A 22,220-nucleotide genomic window follows, 5' to 3' on the forward strand; every position below is an offset into this window, starting at 1 on the left:
AACCAACTCGTGAAGCTAACGTTTTAGACCTCATAGCAACAAATAGACCGGAACTTTTCGACTCCGTGAATGTAGAAGAGGGTATCAGTGATCATAAGTCAGTGGTTGCATCAATGACTACAAGTGTAATAAGAAATGCCAAGAAAGGAAGGAAAATATATTTGCTTAACAAGAGTGATAGGGCACAAATCGCAGAATATCTGAGTGACCACCATCAAACGTTCATTTCTGAGGAAGAGGATGTGGAACAAAAATGGAAAAAATTCAGAAACATCGTCCAGTACGCCTTAGATAAGTTCGTACCGACTAAGGTCCAAAGCGAGGGGAAAGATCCACCGTGGTATAACAATCATGTACGAAAGGTACTACGGAAACAAAGAAAGCTTCATCATAGGTTTAAGAGTAGTCGAATCATAGCTGATAAGGAAAAGCTGAACGAAGCGAAAAAGAGCGTAAAGAGAGCAATGAGAGAAGCATTCAACGAATTCGAACATAAAACATTGGCAAACAATCTAAACAAGAACCCTAAAAAGTTTTGGTCATACGTAAAATCGGTAAGCGGATCTAAATCTCCTATTCAGTCACTCGTTGACCACGATGGAACCGAAACAGAGGACGACCGAAGAAAGGCAGAAATACTGAATTCAGTGTTCCGAAACTGTTTCACTGCGGAAAATCGTAACACGGTCCCTGACTTCAGCCGTCGCACGGACGCCAAAATGGAAAATATTGAAATAAACGATATCGGAATTGAAAAACAACTGCTATCACTTAGTAGCGGAAAAGCATCCGGACCAGACGAGATACCCTTAAGATTCTACAGTGATTATGCTAAAGAACTTGCCCCCTTTCTATCAGCAATTTATCGTAGATCGCTGGAAGAACGTAAAGTACCTAGCGACTGGAAGAAAGCGCAGGTCGTTCCCATTTTCAAGAAGGGTCATAAATCAGATGCGAATAATTATAGGCCTATTTCGCTTACGTCAATCTGTTGTAGAATAATGGAACATGTTTTGTGTTCTCGTATTATGACGTTCTTAGATAATACAAATCTCCTTCATCATAACCAACATGGATTCCGCAAACAGAGATCATGTGAAACTCAGCTCGCCCTATTTGCCCAAGAAATTCACAGTGCCGTAGACACTGGCGAGCAGATTGATGCCGTATTCCTGGACTTCAGGAAGGCATTTGATACGGTTCCGCACTTACGTTTAGTGAAAAAAATACGAGCTTACGGAATATCGGACCAGGTTTGTGATTGGATTCAGGATTTCCTAGAAGAAAGAACACAACATGTCATTCTTAACGGTTCAAAATCTGCAGATGTAGAGGTAATTTCGGGAGTACCGCAGGGAAGCGTGATAGGACCTTTATTGTTTACAATATACATAAATGACTTAGTTGACAACATCGGTAGCTCCGTGAGGCTATTTGCAGATGACACGGTTGTCTACAAGAAAGTAGCAACATCAGAAGACTCGTACGTACTCCAGGAGGACCTGCAGAGGATTAATGCATGGTGCGACAGCTGGCAGCTTTCCCTAAACGTAGATAAATGTAATATAATGCGCATACATAGGGGCAGAAATCCATTCCAGTACGATTATGCCATAGGTGGTAAATCATTGGAAGCGGTAACGACCGTAAAATACTTAGGAGTTACTATCCGGAGCGATCTGAAGTGGAATGATCACATAAAACAAATAGTGGGAAAAGCAGGCGCCAGGTTGAGATTCATAGGAAGAATTCTAAGAAAATGTGACTCATCGACGAAAGAAGTAGCTTACAAAACGCTTGTTCGTCCGATTCTTGAGTATTGCTCATCAGTATGGGACCCTTACCAGGTTGGATTAATAGAAGAGATAGACATGATCCAGCGAAAAGCAGCGCGATTCGTCATGGGGACATTTAGTCAGCGCGAGAGCGTTACGGAGATGCTGAACAAGCTCCAGTGGCGGACACTTCAAGAAAGGCGTTACGCAATACGGAGAGGTTTATTATCGAAATTACGAGAGAGCACATTCCGGGAAGAGATGGGCAACATATTACTACCGCCCACATATATCTCGCGTAATGATCACAACGAAAAGATCCGAGAAATTAGAGCAAATACGGAGACTTACAAGCAGTCGTTCTTTCCACGCACAATTCGTGAATGGAACAGGGAAGGGGGGATCAGATAGTGGTACAATAAGTACCCTCCGCCACGCACCGTAAGGTGGCTCGCGGAGTATAGATGTAGATGTAGATGTAGGAGGTACAAGCCTGTACAGATGGATCTGCTCCACGCCACCGGTTCCTACCGTCATGAAGGAATGTAAGATTTAAAGATGATTTCTTAGAATTTCGAAACCGCATAGAATAATAAATATAAACAACTTAAATGCGATCACGACTTTGTGTATTGAAATCAGTTATAATACTGAGAAAAATGCACATCAGATTCACTTGCTTCTTATATTGGCTCGGGTTAAACTAGCAAAAGACTGCTTGCGACCTATCTACCTCTACATCTACATCTACATCCATACTCCTCAAGCCATCTGGCGGTGTGTGGCGGAGGGTACCTTGAGTACCTCTATCGGTTCTCCCTTCTATTCCAGTCTCGTATTGTTCGTGGAAAGAAGGCTTGTCGGTATGCTTCTGTGTGGGCTCTAATCTCTCTGATTTTATCCTCATGGTCTCTTCGCGAGATATACGTAGGAGGGAGCAATATACTGCTTGACTCTTTGATGAACGTATGTTCTCGACACTTTAACAAAAGCCCGTACCGAGCTACTGAGCGTCTCTCCTGCAGAGTCTTCCACTGGATATTATCTATCATCCCCGTAACGCTTTCGCGATTACTAAATGATCCTGTAACGAAGCGCGCTGCTCTCCGTTGGCTCTTCCCTATCTCTTTTATCAACCCTATCTGGTACGGATCCCACACAGCCGAGCAGTATTCAAGCAGTGGGCGAACAAGAGTACTGTAACCTACTTCCTTTGTTTTCGGATTGCATTTCCTTAGGATTCTTCCAATGAATCTCAGTCTGGCATCTGCTTTACCGACGATCAACATTATATGATCATTCCATTTTAAATCACTCCTAATGCCTACTACCAGATAATTTATGGAATTAACTGCTTCCAGTTGCTGACCTGCTATTTTGTAGCTAAATGATAAGGGATCTATCTTTCTATGTATTCGCAGCACATCACACTCGTCTACATTGAGATTCAATTGCTATTCCCTGCACCATGCGTTAATTCGCTGCAGATCCTCCTGCATTTCAGTACAGTTTTCCATTGTTACAACCTCTCGATACATCACAGCATCATCTGCAAAAAGCCTCAGTGAACTTCCGATGTCATCCACAAGGTCATTTATGTATATTGTGAATAGCAACGGTCCTATGACACTCCCCTGCGGCACACCTGAAATCACTCTTACTTCGGGAGACTTCTCTCCATTGAGAATGACATGCTGCGTTCTGTTATCTAGGAACTCCTCATTCCAATCACACAATTGGTCTGATAGTCCATATGCTCCTACTTTGTTCATTAAACGACTGTGGGGAACTGTATCGAACGCCTTGCGTAAGTCAAGAAATACGGCATCTACCTGTGAACCCGTGTCTATGGCCTTCTGAGTCTCGTGGACGAATAGCGCTAGCTGGGTTTCACACGACCGTCTTTTTCGAAACCCCTGCTGATTCCTACAGAGTAGATTTCTAGTCTCCAGAAAAGTCATTATACTCGAACGTAATACGTGTTCCAAAATTCTACAACTGATCGACGTTAGAGATATAGGTCTATAGTTCTGCACATCTGTTCGACGTCCCTTCTTGAAAACGGGGATGACCTGTGTCCTTTTCCAATCCTTTGGAATGCTACTTCTAGAGACCTACGGTACACCGCTGCAAGAAGGGGGACAAGTTCCTTCGCGTACTCTGTGTAAAATCGAACTGGTATCCCATCAGGTCCAGCGGCCTTTCCTCTTTTGAGCGATTTTAATTGTTTCTCTATCCCTCTTTCGTCTATTTCGATATCTACCATTTTGTCATCTGTGCGACAATCTAGGGAAGGAACTACAGTGCAGTCTTCCTCTGTGAAACAGCTTTGGAAAAAGACATTTAGTATTTCGGCCTTTAGTCTGTCATCCTCTGTTTCAGTACCATTTTGGTCACAGAGTGTCTGGACATTTTGTTTTGATCCGCCTACCGCTTTGACATAAGACCAAAATTTCTTAGGATTTTCTGCCAAGTCAGTACATAGAACTTTACTTTCGACTTCATTGAACGCCTCTTGCATAGCCCTCCTCACACTACATTTCGCTTCGCGTAATTTTTGTTTGTCTGCAAGGCTTTGGCTATGTTTATGTTTGCTGTGAAGTTCCCTTTGCTTCCGCAGCAGTTTTCTATCTCGGTTGTTGTACCACGGTGGCTCTTTTCCATCTCTTACGATCTTGCTTGGCACATACTCATCTAACGCTTATTGTACGATTGTTTTGAACTTTGTCCACTGATCCTCAACACTATCTGTACTTGAGACAAAACTTTTGTGTTGAGCCGTCAGGTACTGCTTTTTATCTTGTTAAACAGAAAAATCTTCCTACCTTTTTTAATATTTCTACTTACGGCTGAACTCATCGATTCAGTAACCGCTTTATGATCGCTGATTCCCTGTTCTGCGTTAACTGTTTCAAATAGTTCGGGTCTGTTTGTCACCAGAAGGTCTAATATGTTATCGCCACCAGTCGGTTCTCTGTTTAACTGCTCAAGGTAGTTTTCAGATAATGCACTTAACAATTTCACTGGATTCTTTGTCCCTGCCACCCGTTATGAATGTTTGAGTCTCCCAGTCTATATCCGGCAAATTAAAATCTCCACCCAGAACTATAACATGGTGAGGAAATCTACTCGAAATATTTTCCAAATTATCCTTCAGGTGATCATCCACAACAGCTGTTGAGCCAGGCGGCCTATAGAGACATCCAATTACCAGGTCTGAGCCTGCTTTAACCGCGACCTTCACCCAAATTATTTCACATTTCGAATCTCCGTCAATTTCCTTCGATACTATTGCACTTCTTATCGCTATAAACACGCCTCCCCCATCACTTTCCAGCCTGTCTCTGCGGTATACATTCCAATCTGAGTGTAGGATTTCATTAGTGTTTACGTCTGGTTTCAGGCAACTTTCTGCCCTATATGGGCATTGTGACCGTTTATTACTGAGAGCAGTTCTGGGACCTTTCTATAGACGCTCCTGCAGTTTACTATTAGCACATTAATATTGTTATTCCCTGTTGCATCTTGTCTACTCCTACCTTGCCGCGTCTCAGAAGGCGTCTTGTCGGGCCTAGGGAGGGAATTCTCTAACCTAAAAAAACCCCATGTACACTCCACACGTACTCCGCTACCCTTGTAGCCGCTTCCGGCGTGTAGTGCACGCCTGACCTATTCAAGGGGAACCTACATTTCTCCACCCGATAGCGGAGGTCGAGAAATTTGCACCCCAGATCTCCGCAGAATCGCCTAAGCCTCTGGTTTAAGCCTTCTACTCGGCTCCAAACCAGAGGACCGCGATCGGTTCTGGGAACGATACTACAAATAGTTAGCTCGGATTCCACCCCGCGAGCGAGGCTTTCCGCCTTCACCACTTCCGCCAATCGCGTGTACGAACTGAGGATGACCTCTGAACCCAGACGGCAGGAGTCATTGGTGCCGATATGAGCAACAATTTGTAGTGGGGTGCACTCAGTGCTCTCTATCGCTGCCGGCAGGGCCTCCTCCACATCTCGGATGAGACCCCCCCCCCCCCCCCCCTGGGCAAGCAGAGTGAACACTGGTCTTCTTCCCCGACCTTCCCGCTATTTCCCTAAGGGGCTCCATCACCCGCCTAACGTTGGAGCTCCCAATAACTAATAAACCCCTCCCCCCGTGTGCCTGCTCGGACCTTGCTGAAGGAGCGGCCACATGTCCACTCACAGGCAGAGCGGGCGATGCCACACGGCGAGCCTCCACATTGACCCTCCGCCTCGTGCGCCGCGAACGCTGCTGAACCCGCCACGCCCCTTGGGGAGAGGGTGGCCCAACCGCGCCCGGTACCCGCGAAGATGTCTCGACACTCGACGGCAGGGACAGTGGGTGAAGCATGTAACACCTGGGGTGTACCATGCGACGCACCAAACTCCCCACTGCCGCTACTCTCCGAGGCAGCAGCCTGAAGACGGCTGACCGCGGCCATCAACACGTTCAGCTGTTCGCGAACAGTGGCCAGCTCCTCCTGCGTCCGTACACAGCAGTCACACATCCTATCCATCCTAAGAAATCAATTTACTGTAGAGAGTTAATCAACTTTTAACTAGACTGCTAATTCACTAAAGGCGGCTGATAGTTGACTAAACTGTGGTTGCTAGACACTTATTGTAGAAAACAATGAAAATGGCACCACCTGTCTCTGGACTGTATTGAAAACAAACACTAGCAGTACTGGCGCTATGGCTGACTAAAGGGACTCTCTCTGACTGTATTCAAAACAAACACCAAATCTATGGAACACTATTACTAGCGCTCGACAATTAAAGCTTCCTAAAAGCAAAAACACACGGAAGAAGAAGTGTCAAGTAAAAAGAAAGAAGTTTCATTTGACATCTGTATCGAACAGCCGAGTCTCGCAATCATCACTGAGAAGATGGATATTGAACCGTGAATTTACTTTCAAAATCTTTTTTAAAGAGTTTATTTTCTAGCGATTCATCAACGACATTAACACATCTAATCACTCTACGTGAGCTTGGAAGTAGTTGCCAGTGGGTAACTGATGAAAACAATTTTCTTTCAACAAATGGAAATTATATTCGTAAAAACCCTTTCTTTTAAAAAACAAACTAGATTTAAAAATTATAATAAGAAGACACCCTCTAAATATCAAGTTACAATTTATTCAGAGGCAGAAATAACTTTTTTTATGACAGTATGAGCTTTCGGGCAGAGAACCGTGCCGCTCCCTTTTAACACGACCGTAGTCACGACCGCTCACAACAACCTCTGGAAGTTGACTACACTGGTGCAAATCTGCAGCACACCAGATTACTTTAAACTAAAAATTTTAACAACTCACACAAACTATGCACCCCGTAGGAGGGATGGGAATGGTACAAAACACATTAAAAAAAAAAAATTGCTTGCCACCGAAAGTGCAAATTGTTTTTAAAAGAAAACTCTACGGTGGAAGGGTGGCAACTTTATACACTAAAATGACCATTTAAATAAAAACCTATGAAAAGCAGTCTAACATAAAAAGTACAAACATGCTCTACATTACACATATACCGCCTCTCAAATGATAGGCAAGATAAAAACATATTTCAGGAATTCGGCCTTTACACCTTAAGCAATAAATTCGTTAACACGAATCCGAAAAACATGACAGAGGCAGCTATTAATGTACGGCAGACCGACAGACAGACACTAACTGCCTAAGAAATGCACTGACCAAGAACACAAGTAGAATTTAACAAGTGAATGAAACAACATATCACGAATCACTTAACTTTTAATAAACTGCGATGTCTGGCGAGGACCTGGCGCAGCACGCCCAAAACGCTCTCCCGAACCGTCCGCTGCCAGCCGCTTCATCGGACCCAGGAAGGCGCGCCGATCTCCCGTCTCATGGTGTCGCAGCTCGCTCCGGCCAGACGGATGTCGTGGGTTGACTCCTGTTGCTCTCGTGTCGGCCGCGAAGCCACTACCCCTCGCTATACGGAGCGGCCCACTGGACTCACGTGGCGACCTCACATGCGCCGACGCTCAACACAGACAAGTCATCTTGTGTCCCAGTGCGCGACCGACCAACCGATCGATCCAACCGCCAATGACCATTGCCTGAACAAACTCGAGCAGACTGGCGGCCTAACACATACTAGCACTCCGGAAGACAGACAGACACTGACCGCCCCACACTGGCCCGGCTGACCGACTCGCCCCCTAGCGAGCTCACAGCGCCTCTTAATTGCCCGTGAGCAGGCTACCTTTCACACCAGAGGGAGACACCAAAGCTGCGATTGCCACAGCGGCGCCACCGCAAGAAACGGAGGGCGACTGCTTCACACTACGCGCTGCGGCGCGCTCTTCAGAACAGCAAATTTTGTCACTTAATCCGCTATGTATTGCAGCCTGGAAGTCTCCAGCTAGTATGCCCACTTCCTCATGTAGTTCGGCGCCGTCACAGTACGCCGAGCTAGGCCAACGCTCGCCCTTTCGCTGTCTCAATTGCAAACACTATAATACTAGGCCGAAGACAGACTGAATCCAACTGAGAAGACAAGTGCCGTCAAGCTTCACAGGCGGACAGGTCACTCCCTCGCGGCAGACGCTCCCAATCCCGTGGCTGTGCAACCAGCACAGACAGCGTCTAGGGAAAGACCATCCACATGAGACTGTACGACTCATGCGAGTGGACCACGACGTTGGGATCACGGATTTGCTTCAAACTTTCTACACCTCTAGTAGGCCATTAAAACAACATAATGTGCAATTAGTAAGATGCACTACTCCGGCAGTTCCGAGAAAATATCAAGAGAATTTTATTCCCTTTATCATGTAACTGATGTATCTGTGCGTAGGTGCCGGACGTCAGAGTTCATGGTGGTCAAGTGGTCAGTCGGCCTTTGGCTGTGGTGGGGCGCCAACGCCTTGTTTGTGTCTCGCCTGTTGTGCTGCTTGCTAACGAGCGCGCGTTTGTTTACATCCGCGTAGCCGCTTGTTTCCGAGTCCGACTTGATTGATCATAACTGAGATTCCTTACCGCCAAGCGACAATTAAATTAACATTTACGTTTGATCAAGAACGACCGAAGGAGTATGAAAATGGTTCAAATGTCTCTGAGCACTATGGGACTTAACGTCTGAGGCCATCAGTCCCCTAGCACTTAGAACTACTTAAACCTAACTAACCTAAGGACATCACACACATCCATTCCCGAGGCAGGATTCGAACCAGCGACCGTAGCGGTCGCGCGGTTCCAGACTGAAGCGCCTAGAGCCGCTCGGCCACACCGGCCAGCGAAGGAGTATGAGGTTGAGCGTTTTATCCGGGAAGAAATGCGTCTCCCGCCGCAATACATTTTTCGATCCTCAGTGCTGCTGTGTTCGTAAGCCTGGCGAATGACGAGCTGTGTGCCGACGTTGTACGGCGTCACGCTAAGGATCTCAAGTTCCGATACTCTGACGGAAATATAGGGACTGTCCTGGTTGAGCAAGCTGGTTTTGGCCTCCGAACGTTGCGGGTTTACCAACTCCCGTTTGAATTACCGTCGGACGTTGTGGTGGCCGCTTCTAAACCTTACGGTACCGTCGTTAGTCGCGTAGATGAAACGTGGAAGAGTTTCGAAACGTACCGTTCCCTCAATGATGTCCATCAGATAAAAACTGAGCTAAGGAAACACGTTCCTACCTACTTGGTTACTGCCGGCTGGTAGGGCTGTCGTCATGCATGACGGTCAACCGCGAACCTGTTCGGGTTGAGGCCAGGAAGCCCATGTCCGTTCTGAATGCCTCCGACGTAGACTGGTTCACACGCCGATCGGGGACGTCGCTCCTCCTGCAGAGCCCACTGTGGTACTTCTGTCTGACGCGTCTGTGGCGGTGCTGCCTGCTACGCCACCTCTGAACCAGTCGGTACAAATGAACCACGGCTGTTAGCAGACACAAGCTGTATGTCTCTACCCTATGGTTGTTTATCATGAAGCTGTACCTGCCTCCACCTTTCTGCCAGTCACGGTGGCCGAGCGGTCCTAGGCGCTTCAGTCCGGAACTTCGCTACTGCTATGGTCGCAGGTTCGAATCCTGCCTCGAGCATGGGTGTGTGTAATGCCCTTAGGTTAGGTTTAAGTAGTTCTAAGTTCTAGGGGACTGATGACCTCAGATGTTAAGTCCCATAGTGCTCAGAGCCTCCACCTTTCTGCCCTCTGGCCCCATGTCGGACGATAGCCGCCCGCCATCGGACAAGGAACAGCAACGGTCGACAAGGAATCGGTAGAGCCGGCCAGTGTGGCCACGCGGTTAAAGGCGCTTCAGTCTGGAACTGCGCGACCGCTACGGTCGCAGGTTCGAATCCTGCCTCGGGCATGGATGTGTGTGATGTCCTTAGGTTAGTTAGGTTTAAGTAGTTCTAAGTTCTAGGGGACTGATGACCTCAGATGTTAAGTCCCATAGTGCTCAGAGCCATTTGAACCATTTTTTTTTGTTGATGGAATCGGTAGAGACAACGCCGTACTCCTTTTGATGACTGAGTCCTTCGGAAGTCTGCACAGGATGACAACCCTGCTACTGAAACTTCCTGGCAGATTAAAACTGTGTGCCGGACCGAGACTCGAACTCGGGACCCTTGCCTTTCGCGGGCAAGTGCTCTACCAACTGAGCTACCCAAGCACGACTCACGCCCCGTCCTCACAGCTTTACTTCTACCAGTATCTCGTCGGTCCCGAGTTCGAGTCTCAGTCCGGTACACAGTTTTAATCTGCCAGGAAGTTTCATATCAGCGCGCACTCCGCTGCAGAGTGAAAATCTCATTCTGGACCTCGCTACTGAAGGTGCGCTGTCCTCTGACGTCCTGACACTTGACGACGCGATGTCCTTCCCCGCCTCCATCCCCAGTCAGCGTCGACCTCCGGAGATCGACCTTCCCCCACCTGCATCTGATGCGGTAGCCTCACTTTTTGTGTCTGACGCTACCTGTGGGCACACCTCTGATAATGTTGATGTTTGATGCTTATTTCGTGAGATATTTGGCCCGGTCACTATCAATGGACTATTCTGTATATATGTAATTTGTTAAATGGAATCGTCCTATACGAGCCTGCTGCAAGTCAGGCTGGATATATCCAGAAGCAGACGCTTGTGTATGTCGAGATGTCGCATGCAGCATATCCCACCTGTTCATCAAATACCGCTGCAAACCATGAACAGTGCCCGTTGTAAAATTCTTTACCACACACATTATCCATCTCACGCAGTTCAGCTGCGATGTGGATGGCACGGGCACTGTAGCGGTCTTCTTGGACAGACTGGGGCGAAGTCCTGGCCATACCAGCCACAGCCTTCAACGTTCAGGTGGCCTCCACAGTGACGTCGGTTGTGCCTCTCCTTCTTTTTGTGGGAGGCCGCTCATGATGCTCGGGCTATGGCTGCGGCTCACTGCATGCTTGTTGAGCCTGCATTTCATGTTATAAAATAGAAATGAAAGCCATTAGTTACATACTTCCTTCTACAGGGTGTTTCAAAAATGACCGGTATATTTGAAACGGCAATAAAAACTAAACGAGCAGCGATAGAAATACACCGTTTGCTGCAATATGCTTGGGACAACAGTACATTGCCGGTCGAAGTGGCCGTGCGGTTAAAGGCACTGCAGTCTGGAACCGCAAGACCGCTACGGTCGCAGGTTCGAATCCTGCCTCGGGCATGGATGTTTGTGATGTCCTTAGGTTAGTTAGGTTTAACTAGTTCTAAGTTCTAGGGGACTAATGACCTCAGCAGTTGAGTCCCATAGTGCTCAGAGCCATTTGAACCATTTGAACAGTACATTTTCAGGCAGACAAACTTTCGAAATTACAGTAGTTACAATTTTCAACAACAGATGGCGCTGCGGTCTGGGAAAGTCTATAGTACGATATTTTCCACATATCCACCCTGCGTAGCAATAATATGGCGTAGTCTCTGAATGAAATTACCCGAAACCTTTGACAACGTGTCTGGCGGAATGGCTTCACATGCAGATGAGATGTACTGCTTCAGCTGTTCAATTGTTTCTGGATTCTGGCGGTACACCTGGTCTTTCAAGTGTCCCCACAGAAAGAAGTCACAGGGGTTCATGTCTGGCGAATAGGGAGGCCAATCCACGCCGCCTCCTGTATGTTTCGGATAGCCCAAAGCAATCACACGATCATCGAAATATTCATTCAGGAAATTAAAGACGTCGGCCGTGCGATGTGGCCGGGCACCATCTTGCATAAACCACGAGGTGTTCGCAGTGTCGTCTAAGGCAGTTTGTACTGCCACAAATTCACGAAGAATGTCCAGATAGCGTGATGTAGTAATCGTTTCGGATCTGAAAAATGGGCCAATGATTCCTTTGGAAGAAATGGCGGCCCAGACCAGTACTTTTTGAGGATGCAGGGAAGATGGGACTGCAACATGGGGCTTTTCGGTTCCCCGTATGCGCCAGTTCTGTGTATTGACGAAGCCGTCCAGGTAAAAATAAGCTTCGTCAGTAAACCAAATGCTGCCCACATGCATATTGCCGTCATCAATCCTGTGCACTATATCGTTAGCGAATGTCTCTCGTGCAGCAATGGTAGCGGCGCTGAGGGGTTGCCGCGTTTGAATTTTGTATGGATAGAGGTGTAAACTCTGGCGCATGAGACGATACGTGGACGTTGGCGTCATTTGGACCGCAGCTGCAACACGGCGAACGGAAACCCGAGGCCGCTGTTGGATCACCTGCTGCACTAGCTGCGCGTTGCCCTCTGTGGTTGCCGTACGCGGTCGCCCTACCTTTCCAGCACGTTCATCCGTCACGTTCCCAGTCCGTTGAAATTTTTCAAACAGATCCTTTATTGTATCGCTTTTCGGTCCTTTGGTTACATTAAACCTCCGTTGAAAACTTCGTCTTGTTGCAACAACACTGTGATCTAGCTGGTGGAATTCCAACACCAGAAAAATCCTCTGTTCTAAGGAATAAACCATGTTGTCTACAGCACACTTGCACGTTGTGAACAGCACACGCTTACAGCAGAAAGACGACGTACAGAATGGCGCACCCACAGACTGCGTTGTCTTCTATATCTTTCACATCACTTGCAGCGCCATCTGTTGTTGAAAATTGTAACTACTGTAATTTCGAAAGTTTGTCCGCCTGAAAATGTACTGTTGTCCCAAGCATATTGCAACAAACGGTGTATTTCTATCGCTGCTCGTTTAGTTTTTATTGCCGTTTCAAATATACCGGTCATTTATGAAACACCCTGTACATACATAAGTCTTATTTACAGGTACTACCCACAAGCAGAGAAGAGTGAGAGCAAATTGCAAAGGATTTCGAGGAGAAGTGCAACTGTTATAACACTACAGAGCAATGGACAGAAAGCATATTCGTATTAAATGCCCACAATGCTAGTGGATCTCACTTTTTCAATTATAAATCCTTCAACAATGTCATTTTATTTGCCCTGGTAGAAGCTACCTAGAAATTTTTGTATGTTGATGTACGAACTAATGGGCGTGTTGGTAATGCTTGTGACGGTACAAACCCCCGTTACTAGATGAATATTTCGAGTATGCAAGGATTGCTTTGTGGAGGGCGAGCGCGGTACATGGTGCGTGATTCGCGGAAGCGAGTGGCGCGCCCAGGCGAGATTAGCAACGGTCGGTGGGATGCCTACGTCGCCACGTGGCCTGCAGCTTGGCGCATTGTTTGGTTTTTCACGCATTACGCGAAAACTATGTAACTTACGGTGAAGAGCGATGCGGCAGTGGATTGCAGTCAGCAATATGCACCTTCAGAAAGATCGATCTTTATTTCAAGTCACGAGACGCAAAAGTTATAGTAACCTCAAAATCGGTTAATAATCATGAATATTGAAAGATTAATAAAAATAGTAAATAACAACTTACAGGGATGAGTGAGCACTCATTAAAAACGTCTCGTCATAGCGGATCGAGGGCCATAGTAATAAATAATTAAGCCCGTAAAGAGCAACAAACAAAGTTTGAGGGGAAATTGTTTATAAAATTCAATAGAAAATTCATGACGTAAAGAAAGGCACTATATAATATTTTGGGTGGCATCACAAGTATTTTAAACTCGTTAAGTTATGCTATACATGTAATTTGCAATAGTTTTCATTATTTGCAAATTATTATTAACATTTATCGCCCATAATTAATTAATTATTATAGATATGAAGATTTTGAGCAGTGAAATGTGTTGATAGCTATAGATTACGTATAAAAACAGTGCTATATGCAGTTCCATGTTAAAACTTTGCAGCACAGATGTAGACAAACAAATTTGCGGTAAGTGGCGAAATTTTGCAAAAACTAAAACTTGATTTACGGGCGATAAAATAACCCTAGAAATTAATGTAAGATAGTAAATAAGATGTACTTTTTAGCGCGGTTCCGATGGTGTACTTATTTCTGTAGAGGGACATGTGTATCAAAATTTGTAACCTTAACTGGTGGGATTGGTACTTGCATAACCAAGGGTGGGGGGGGGGGGGGGTTGACGTTCGAACCTATATAAGCGCGACCATCTTGGCCAGTGTTCAGTCGGTGGTCAGTCGATTTGGAGAGTGGGTGGCGAGCGAGCCCCACTTGAGGTGGTCCATGTGGTCGTTTGAGAATTCTTTTTCGCGCCGATTTATTTCGACAAAGAGTATTGTTTAATAGTGCAAGTGTGCAAGCATATATTTGGCGAACTGGAAGTGCTACGATTATTTGTGTGAGTACGATTTACGAGGTATACATCGTCGTAAGTGAACATGTGGCGAACTGTGATTTCGCGCGAAAACTGTTAGAACAAAAAGGACAGTGGGACGTGATTCTGATCGAATTGATTGAGTAAATTTTGTTTATAGCAGCTTACATTACTGCTATTGGGGGCTCGGAGGCAAATTATTATCAAAGTAAAATTGTAAACCGTCTCACCAGTGCCAATTTAATTGTGTGAAAGAAAACGACAACGCCAATAAATAGTGATTGAACTGTGTCGTGAAAAATTGATTTTGCTATAAGAATCGTCAAATCCTTGTTCCCTAGCATAAACTGTACTCATGTCTGAGTGAATAATTAATTAAAAAATATAGCAAATGCGAGGGTGTGGAACACTGTAAAAATGCACCAAGTGTGGAAATCATCCGCCGAGACTTACGTGAGAGCCAAAAATTTGCAATAATATTTTAACCAACATTTGTATATGCGCATTCGCGTGAGAACGCTTCAACCGCACTTCTTTATATATTTACCGCCCCGTCGCATGCTGGAGTGTTTTCAAAAAGCAAACTACGGGAGTGTCTCATTGACTGATCTATTCTGATCATTCCTGAAGGCAGGAAGCTTGGGAACATTAACATTACAACTCCAATGGTTGTACTGGCAGATGATGCTTTTCCTCTGAGTTACAACATTATGAAGCCATACCCATTAAAAGAAATCACTAAGGAACAACAGGTTTTCAATTACAGACTGTCACGAGGAACAAGATTAGTCGAAAGCAGCTTTGGCATTCTTGCCAGTCGTCTCAGGATTTTTCTTACTGCCATTGGTCTACCTCCAGAAAAAGTTACCGCAATTACACCGGCTGCCTGCACCCTGCACAATTTGTTGACTGAGAGAAGAAAACACTTGTACACTCGTCAGGAAACAGTGTCTGCCGGAGTAGGCGACTGCACTTATCTTGAGTCTCAAAGCAAATGGAACCAATAGCTTGCTAAGCTGCTTCTGGACGTCCAATACACGGGAGAGCAGTTAGAGAATGCTTTAAAACATTTTGCAATGGCGCTGGGAAAGTGCCCTGGCAAGATAATCACATTCAGTTACGTAAAATGTAAACAAATGTTGGTGTACCACGTTCACTTCCACTTTCCGTGCTCTCGACATTACTCACTTTAGTCCGCCTCTGTGGCTTGGTCGAGGAACTTTAGCATGTGGAACCAGTACACTTGCGGAGTTAAACCTCTTGTGCACTGGCTCCACTTTTGCTTTTAAGCATCTGCAATAATAGTAATGGAAATAATGTGAACTACTTGTAGGTTATGTAAACATTATTGTATGTTTCAAGTAGCTGCAGTGAACAAATTTATGCTAATCATTTGTATGTCATGTAAACCTTACTTGCGTAAATAAAAAGAAAGAAATATGTCGATACATACTTTTGATTTCTCGTGGGAGTAGGTTGTGCGGCGGCCAATAATTTTTTTTTTTTATGTCGTCAGCCGTGCACCCAAGCCGTATGTCACAGCTAATGACCTCCGCAACAGCTATCCAATCTTCTTAATCTATTTTTGCATTCAGGGTGCCTCACGTTTTAAAGCGCCTCATCAGCTTCATACATCTCTATTAATTTTGTAGTCGACGCCACACACCAATTGTATTTACCGGCCATGTTGATAAACACACTAGCGCTCCACGTGGTAGCATGTCACGTTGCAGTGAACAAAAGACAAGCGACTTGTATGATCAAATCTACAGCGAGGCCCTGGATTTAAACAAATTTATTTGACGACAGACGAGATTTGACAAAGTGCCCTATTACACCATCAAACTATATTTGACATATCAACTTTGACAAAGAAATTTGATAGTGTAATACCGGCCTTAGAGGAGAAAAGTGTAAAGGAGGGAAGCAGTCTATAGTTCGCCTAACTGCTCTTCTCTGCAGCAACGCGTCAGGAAGACATCAATTGATACCACTGGTGATCGGATGGTCAACAAACCCACGGTGCTCCAAAAATGTACGAAGTTTACCGAGAGGGTACATACATTTTATTTTACCTTCTTTTAATTTATAAGTTAATTCAGTACAGTATAGCTTCAGTTGTAATGTCTTGCTACAGTCGTATCGTAAATGTGATTTCTTTTATTGCAATCAATTACAAGGCAAATCGAAAAGCGTGTATGACGTAATTTTTTTGCGAGTGGCTGCTTCCGCTTGATAAAGAGATGTCAATGAAGAACAAGAAAACCGCGTTTCTGGTGGATAATTGCAATGCGTATGACAACATGCCAGGATTGAAGAACGTTGAACTATGCTACTCCCCCCTCCCCACCCCCAGAACTGTACTTCGATTATTCAGCCACTAAATATGGGGGTAATTAAGAACTTTAAGACTAAATACCGTTCACGTTTAGTTCAACACGTGATCGCAGACATTGAAAGAAAGGTGAGCAATCACTACAGTTTCAAAGTGAGGCTAGATCCTGGAACAGTGTACAGCCGAATGTGGTTGTGAACTGCTGGAAAAATGCAAGAATTTCGGAATGAGAAGATCTTGGTGAGAATGTTGTGATGGAGGAAATAACGCAGGATGAATTTCAAAATGATCTGGAGATTTATTCAGCAGTTACTGATAAAACCATAGATGCTTCAGTAGTTGAATACTTGTCAGTGGACGATGAGGCTTTGGTGTTCGAAGCATATACCGACGAATCTGTCGTCGAGGAGTGGAAGGGTAATTCTGCAGTTGAAGTTTGTGACGATGACAGTGATGTGGTAAGTACGAATCCCCCTCCACTAACGGAGCTAATAGGTCAGTTGTAAGCCATTCAGCAAGTAGCATCTTCAATCCCCCATGTTTCAGCGCAGCAACTGATTGCGTTAGAGGAGATAAAGAAAATATTCACAAGAGAATCTTTAAGAAAAAAGAAACAAAGAAAAATAACTGAATTTTTCAGTACACAAAAGTAAGATATTCTAATGGTACAGTATTAATAAATGAAGTGAACAAAATGTGTTTCTCTTTTTTTCCTTTATTGAGTTTCGATTCCCCTCGAAGGGGGCGGGCTGGCAACAGCTTAGTCCGCCGCTCTTCAGCCTACAGAATTTGTTTTTAAAAAAATGAGGGTAATAAATAATAAAAGCAGGCGATACAATCACGTGACTAAAATGGTAAAATGACAGAAAACTGTGGAACTTAAAACATAAAACAAAGGGCCGGTGATGCTAATAAAAGACACAGGAAGCAGACAGGTAAAATAATAAACAGACAATTAAAAAACACGGCGACAGTCTGGTTTCTGTTCGCAAGAGATATAAAAACCACACCCAGCGACAGCATGATTTCTGTTCGCAACACTTTGGAAAGACGCACAACACTGAACACTCACTTGAACACTGCACTAAAAAGTTGGCACAAATATGACACACCACAGCCAAGGGCAGACGGGGGAAACCTGGACAGATGATGGGAAAGAAAAGGGGGTAAGGAGAGGAAAAACAAAGTGGGGGGTGGGGGGGGGGGGAAGGAGCCAACGGGGATGAGGACTCATAAGATGGGGGGGGGGAGCTGGGCAAATGCGAGTGGGAGTAGGGAAAGGCACAGGAGGGGAATGCAAAAGGACTTGGGGGGGGGGGGGGAAAGAAGGGAGGCAGAGAGAGGGTAGGCAGAGAAAAAACAGGATGGAAGGGGGGGAGCCTGCGGAAAGGCAGAGGAAAGGAGGGGAAGATGACGATCAGAGGTGATAGGAGGGATAAATGGAGGGAGAGAGGGCATCATCCGAGAGAGGGAGTTGACGGAAGCCATCTTGGAAAAGGAGCTGAAGGGTGTAGAGATGGAGGGTAGTGGGGACACAAGAGTGAAGGCGTGGGTTGAAGAGGAGAGGAGCAAGGGGGGGATCAAGGCGGCGGGAGGTGTAGAGTATGCAGATATGTTCGAGGAATAGGAGCAGATGGGGGAAGGAATCAGGTCGTAGAGGATTCGTGTGGGGGACGGGAGGTGTATATGGAAGACGAGGAGGAGTGCATGGCGCTCGAGGATCTGAAGGGACTTATAGAATTTGGGGGGGGGGGGGGCGCAGAGATCCAGGTGGGACTGGCATAACAGAGGATGGGACGGATTAAGGATTTGTAGGTGTCGAGGATGTTAGAGGGGTTCAACCCCCATGTCTGACAGAGAGGAGTTTGAGGAGTCGGAGGCGGTTGTGGGCTTTGGATTGGATGTAGTGGAGACGAGGGATCCAGGTGAGGTGACGGTCAATAGTGAGGCCAAGGTAGGTGAGGGTGGAGGGGGGGGGGGGGGGGAGGCGGACAGGATGGGCGCAGATGGTAACGGAAAAATCCAGGAGCCAGAAGGAGCGAGAGGTACGACCTACAATGGTTGCCTGAACGTGTTTCATTATTTGTCTCTTAATGTTATTTGTAATCAGAGAAGTACTCCAGTAATGTACTTCTCAGCCACTCAAACATGGCTCCTTGCTCCGAGTCACGATAACAAACCCTCATTATAACAATAACACTGGTACAAAGATTTAATTTTCATGGTACCATGAAATTCTTTGTATTGAGGTTTGACTGTATTTGTGGCGTGACACTGGTGGGACTGTGGAGATCCTGCCTCGTTCAGCAGGAGATACCAAATGAGCAGGTAGTTCTCTCTCTGAGGGCCAGAGGGCGCTGCAAACATCTAGGGCGCCGCAGGTGGCGCCACCGCTGGTGTCGAGGAGGCAACGACCGTAGAGCGGCCTCATGGGGTCCTGCCGAGAGCGACGGAACATGCTGGCCACTCCATCGGCACGAGGAGGACAATAATCAGCAACTGGCGGCCTAGTGGGTGGACGAGCGAGCAACGGAGAAGGGCGGTGGGCGCCGAGTAGGCAGTACAACACAGGGACAGCAGCGGCTGCCGCACACAGAACAGTGCCCAAAGCACCGGTCAGTATTGTTCCCGGTGCCTGCATGATTCTTGTTGTTGGAGTGCATGGGCTGTGCTTCCCGTACTTGAGATTTCTCAAGTGAAACACTCCAGTTCACTGACAATCCTCTGCTTTGCTGAAGGATATATTATATTAACTGAATGAGCCATCCGGTAGTGTTTAATGCCGAATTCAATCGCTGAATTTTGTAGGCCTTTGAGCCAGATTTCCAGTTCGTTATGGGATACTTTGTTTCCATTTTTTTAAAGATAGTTTCGTTGCCTGTATTTTAGCTTGTGTGCATATTTCATTATTCCTTAGGATTCCGTACTTTAGTCGGTAGAAACGGTACCCATATAGGATCTACATCTTCATCTACATCTACATGGATACTCTGCAAATCACATTTAAGTGCCTGGCAGAGAATTCATCGAACCACCTTCACAATTCTCAATTACTCCAATCTCATATAGCGTGCGGAAAAAACGAACCCTGTACCAGCTCTGATTTCTCTTATTTTTTACGGTTATCGTTTCTCCCTATGTAGATCGGCGTCAACAAAATATTTTCGTATTCGGAGGAGAAAGCTGTTGATTGAAATTTTGTTAGAAGATTCCCTCGCAACGAAAAACGCCTTTGTTTTAACGATGTCCACCCCAAATCCTGCATCATTTCAGTGAAACTCTCTCCCCTATTTCGTCACAATAAAAACGTGCAGCCCATCTTTGAGCTTTTTCGATGTACTTCGTCAATCCCATCTGGTAAGTATCCCACCCCGCGCAGCAGTATTCTAAGAAGGGACGGACAAGGCAGTCTCCTTAGTAGATCTGTTACATTTTCTAAGTGTCATGTTAATAAAATGCAGTCTTTCGTTATTCTTCTCCACAATATTTTCTATTTGTTCTTTCCAATTTAAGTTGTTCATAATTGTAAAGTTGTTCTTTTTGCAGTCCGCCTCTCTGTCTGTTTATCTGTTAAGCCCCTGTTTTCTTATAAGCGCGTAGAGGTATCACGTCTAAATTTATGTCAAATACTAAGGTCTCCGCCCTCTTGGCGGTGTACCAAGATTTAAGACTCCGAATCAATGCAGTCGAGAGATACAGCCATTTATGTCACATATTTTGAAGCACCCATACTCACTCATCAAAACCTGTGGAGTGCTTTCCATTGACGTAGAATTATGACATTTGCCAAGAAGCAAGGTATCACAGTACAAGTAAAGGAAAAATCCGAAGATCGTTAATCAGTAATTAGATAACATATTTTTTTGCCTATTTTTGTCTGCCTGTCTGACTGTTCATCTGTTAAGATCCCTTTTTCTCAGGAAGGTGTAAAGGTAGGAAGTTGAAATTTATGTCAAACTCCAAGGTTTTCGATCCCTTGGCGGTATAAAGAATTTAAGGTTCTAAGTCAGTGCGATCAAAAGATTCGGCGGTTTGTTAAGACTCCTTTTTCTCAGGAACGGATAGAAGTCTCAAGTTGAAATTTGTGTCACACTACTAAGGTCTAAGGACTCTTGACAGTGTAAAAAATTCAAGCTTCTAAGTCAATGCAATTCAAAGATACGGGCATTTATGTGACATGTTTTGGTGCTAGCATACTCACTCTTCAAAATCTATAGATACTATCTACATCCTAAGCTATAGATACTATTTACAGACATAATTAAGTTTCCAGGAAAGCTAGATCGCGAGTCCTTCCCGCACTTGTCTGGTTTTTCTTAATAGCAGGCACATTTCTTGTGTTTTGAGACATTATTGCTACATTCCAATTTTATTTTTGCAATAAATCTGTGTTATCTAGGAAAGTATATCTGCACTCAGTAGTTCTCAGCCATTTCCATTTGCTGTGCAAAGTCTGCCTTATCACACAAAATCTTAATTTTTTAATAAAAATAGCGTTTTTTCTACTTTTAATTAGTAGTAATTGCATGAAAATGGGAGTAATCTCATAAAAGTAAAATTTAGTACGAAAATGCGAAACTCATCACACTCTTGTTCAGTTAAATGTTTCCAGTATTCTATGATGTCCGTAGAATTTCTTGTTGTCCAGTTCTTTATTTTGTGATGGTACAATGTGCCACGCGCTGCAGACATGGACTATTGTATACATTTTGTACCAATGATTACGTTTTAGTCGAAATTGTTAGTAACTAAATTGAAGCTTCTGAGGTTTCTTTATAATCCCGGGACGTTGACAAATACCTTTTGAAGGATCCAATTACTTTCGGCGTATTGTGTGAACACTGTAATCTGCATTTAGCTGCAGCAAGAATCATTACAACTTCTCTAACCTTCAGCAGGAACACGAATCAAAAACAGGCGCTATTGCAATCAATATACACATTTTATAAGAACTATTGAAAGATATGTGCTAAGGTCTGATCAGGTTAAATCCAGATAATAAAGCCAACCGCAAGGTGGAATGAGTATAATATCTTTGAGCAGAAGGATCTTTGATGGTGAGAGGTGGCTACACTGAGTCACAGCGCCAGAGATTGCGCCAAAGAGTTTTATTCCGCCGCCTCCACTGGCAGTGCTTGTTCAGAAGTTGCTGTGGGCAGTAGTAGTAGTTCTGAGGTTCCCGTAGTCAGTGCTTGTTGAGACGATGTTGATAGCAGTACTAGTTGTGAGTATGTTGTGTGCAGTTGTTCTGATGGGATAGACAGCCGATGCTGTTCGATTGGGGATGTTGTAATGATCAGAGTGTATTTTTCGTCAGTATGTATGAGGTAATAAAAAAATTTTTTTGTATTTCAAATTTCCTAAATAACAATGCTTCTTGGTCACAGGTTCAGTCAACAAAGCATCTGGCTTGTGTT

This window comes from Schistocerca serialis, chromosome 9 (assembly GCF_023864345.2).
Source record: "Schistocerca serialis cubense isolate TAMUIC-IGC-003099 chromosome 9, iqSchSeri2.2, whole genome shotgun sequence".
NCBI classification, from domain to species: Eukaryota; Metazoa; Arthropoda; class Insecta; order Orthoptera; family Acrididae; genus Schistocerca; species Schistocerca serialis.